Raw genomic sequence first — 4,003 nt, 5'->3', positions numbered from 1 at the left:
GTGAGTGAATTCCTTTTTTGCTTTGCTTGTGTACATGGCTTTTGCTTTGCCTATTAAACACTCTTTATCTCAACACTCAGGTTTTCCAGTTTGTTTTTTTAGTTTTCCATCCTTTCTGATGCTCTCCCTGGTCTTGCTGGTGGGGAGTGAGCAAGTGGCTGCCTGGTACTTGTTTACAATCTGGGGTTAAACCTCTTGATATCATGGTATAGTTTACATATCTATATCAAAATTTCAGCGCACCTAAACTGGAGGAGCCATGAAAAAGTCAGAAAGGATAGGATCAAACAGCAAAGTTCCACTGATGGATGAAATCACTAGCAATTGAAGGCAGTAAACAAACATTTGCAAACCCAGATAGAAATTGATTTAAGCAAGCACTGCAGGAAAGCTCCATTCCATTTCCAGTTCTGCTCTTATAACAACTGCAGTTATGGACATGCAAGGTGCAGAGTGATCATTTAGAAAGTCAGATATGTCCATGAGCAGGTGTCAGTCCTAACAAAGCAGGCAGGGCTGTGAGGAACACCTGAGAACAGCAGTGCTTGCAGGTCAGCTTGTTCATGCCAGCCTCTGTTTTGGGTTCTGCAACTAGAGACTGAAAGTAGGATTCTCTGGCACTGTGAGCATTAACAGATCTGACACAAAAGTCTCTCATTCTCCCTCACAATCTTCAGAATAGGAAACACATTACTTGGGTAGCTGAAATGATCTCCATGGCAGCTCACCATTGCATTAGGTTGGTAGGGAGCCTAATTTACTTCTGCCTTCACACCATCTCCTCAATATAAAAACAGGAGATAATTTTGAATCCATAATACTTCCATCTGCAGCATAAAATAACTGATGCTGTTTTAAATGTGCCAAGGGGATAATGTTTTTCTATTTAGTAAAGATGCTGCATAGGTAGATCCAGTAAATTATTACAAGAGATTTCAGAATTATATCAATCAGGAATATAAATACATATAGAGTAGGAAGTGGTTGTTAAAAAATTAATTTGAAAATAGATTGCTCCTTAAATTAGGACCAGGTTCATTTTTGCTGAGTTAGGTGTTTCCTCTAAGGAGGACTATTGGAGAAACAAAAGCTCTACAAGGAACGTGATTATTTAATTTAGTAATTTGATTGATACAGATTCCAAAAGAACAGTGTGATAACCTCAATTGTGATCACAAAAGGAAAAGCAAGCAATACCCAATCCCTTCCATTAATGTTTATAGGTGAATTTCAGGTTACAGAATATACAGAATACAGAATAATTTTCAAATTGTGCTTATTTATTTTTTAATATTTATGTGATTTCTTTATTTTCTATTTATTAAAATTTTTTAAGATCTTTTATAACTTTACACTAAGAAGTGAAAGTAAAAGATGAAAAATAAGAAAGGAGGAGGAAAGAATAATACTCAGTGGTATTCTGTACTTTTATACAATGACACTTCAAAAGTATCGATTGTCTATAACTTCTTCTTTACCTCAGAAAAATTTAAAATTGAGATTTTGATTAAATGCCAAAAATATTTGCACTATAGTAATATCCATTTTTCTTAGTATAATAGGTATCACCTGTTTCCTAAAATTTAGATTAGATGATTTGAAAATACAGTTATTCAATACAAATTGGAGAACAACCTTTAAAAAAAAATACCTAATACTACCTATGAAACTGTATTGGATTTAAGAAAAATAGTGTTCTTTAAAAGGAAAAAGTACTCAATAAGGGAAGTGATAAGACTTTTCTAGTTGGAAAAGCAGTTTGCTTTCTTAACTTTATAAATTAGAGTTGCTGTTTGAGAAAATATCCCTGCAACTTGGGCTGTATGTATTTGGATCTGCTGATCTATATTCAATTTTGTGCAGCAGATGTTGTTCCACAAAAAAGGTTGGAGTGTGGATTGGCATTTGTGAAGGAGAAAAACAATGGGCTTGATTTTCAGGAAAGAAGAGCTTAGCTGAATTTAAGCTCTGCAGGCTGAAGCGCAGTGTTCAATTTATGACCTATTTTTAGGAACAATCTATCACTTTCTGTAACAGTGACAGATACACACACATATATATAATTTTACAGGAAGGAAACAAATACTCTAATTTTTCTTTGCATTGTAGCAGCTTAAGGAACAAAACACAATAATATCTTCCTTTCATCTCTTTTTGAAAGTTGCTGGGTTTTGGCAGGAGAAGGCATCTCCTGGGCTGTAGATAAGGGCTTAGCACAGCACATATCATCACAGCAAAGGCACTGGTGTAATACATATTGTGAATGTGTATTATTTTTGAAGCTGTCTGTCTGATGTGTTGAGCAAATACCTGGATGATACTCAGTAGTAGATTGCAGCAGGCAGGATTCATTCCTCAGCCTGCTGCATGGGAATATTAACTTTTACTATGTCATAGAGGAGGAAGACTGGGTCCATTCATTGATTAACCCATCATGACACTGTTTGAACTGATGTGTCCTGTGTCTTCTTTTCCCTCTGTCCTATTCAATCTTTTCAGTGACTGAATTCTAAAATATTAAACTCATTTTAAAGCATTAGAAAAGGACAAGGTGACAAACTCAGTAATAAGCATTTGTCAGAATATGACATTGCTTCATTCAAGAAGAAAAAAGGGAAAGAAAAGAAAAAAAAAAAGTAAAGTTCATTCAATGCAGTCATGAGTCATAGAGTTGGTTTCTACCCAAACTGCAATTTGGAGACAACTCAAAATATCTGAGCCACTGTAAAAATTATTTTGAAAATTAATTTTCTTAGTAGATTACCAGCTTATTAAAACAGAACCAGTTTTTATCCAGCCTAATGTGGATGTGGAGAGGGGGGGAAAAAATTATGCTAAATCAATATGGATCTATTTTTGTATACTCAGAAAAGAGGCCTAGTTATTTTCTGAAAGGGAGAAACTGGGTTTAAAAAGGAGTCCCAAAGCTATGGCAGCAGTGGTGAAGTTTAGGTCCAAGTTTTTGTCTCTTTGCAGACATGTTTATATCCCTAAGAAACACAATTTGTTATTAACATTTCCCCTTTCAAATTAAGGGAAGAAAAAAAAGTCACAATAACAAGTGTTTATTTCTGGTCAACATATTTCCCATGCTCTGATAGTATTGTTTTATATCAATGTGTTGGAACAGGATACCTCAACTGAAAGAATGTATGCTTGCTTGTCTAAAAGCCCTTAGTGCTGGTTATATTTGTCTGAATGTAAGTATATGAAGATAAATTGGACAAAAATGTTTCTGATCAACTACATTATGGTACTGCAGCTGGTCCTGTGGCATGGTGGAGGTTAAGGAATGCTGAACATATGTTTCATTTATCTGTTCCAATTCATTTAAACTTAAACACCTCAGGTCTGAAGGTTATACAGATGACAAGGACAAGGTTATGCAGATATACACCTTTGTCTCCAAGAAACCTGAAGGCTGCCTAAAATAGCAATTGTCTTCGACCTTGCCTCTGTACAATGGCAATAAATGGTTTTTAATTCAAACTCGCTGGGTTCATTGTGTTTTCCAGCTAATAGGCCCTTGCTGTTTGTGCAAGTTTGAGCGTATATATAAAATTCACTAAGACTCAAGTCAAATATTGATAATTTCTTAACCTGACTTACAAGGGAAACTTTTCTATTTCTGAAATATTAATAATGGAAATCGATGTGGCTTTAAATCTTTGGGGAAATGTCCTCTCTTGCAGCTAAACACCATTGAATTCCTGATGGTTAACGTATCATGGTGAGCATTATGTTGATATGTAAAAATTTGGGTTCCAAGTCAGGGTGACACAGGTAAGGAAGTGCTGGTCTTTACCTGGTCATGTCCAAGCCATAGTGACCAAATCAAAAGCTCTGAATTTTTTAGGGATTGGATTATTTTAATCTGTCAGTTTCTTTGCCTGTAAAATGTTATTCATGATGATGCTTCCTTGATTCAAAGCAGAAACATATGAAGCAAAGCTGATGTGCCTTGAGATGCCCAGGTGGAATACTGTAGAATTGCAGAATTCTG

Source organism: Agelaius phoeniceus, chromosome 2 (genome assembly GCF_051311805.1).
Source record: "Agelaius phoeniceus isolate bAgePho1 chromosome 2, bAgePho1.hap1, whole genome shotgun sequence".
Classification (NCBI taxonomy): domain Eukaryota; kingdom Metazoa; phylum Chordata; class Aves; order Passeriformes; family Icteridae; genus Agelaius; species Agelaius phoeniceus.
The sequence above is the reverse complement of the archived record's forward strand: the minus strand, read 5'-3'. Positions refer to the sequence as shown.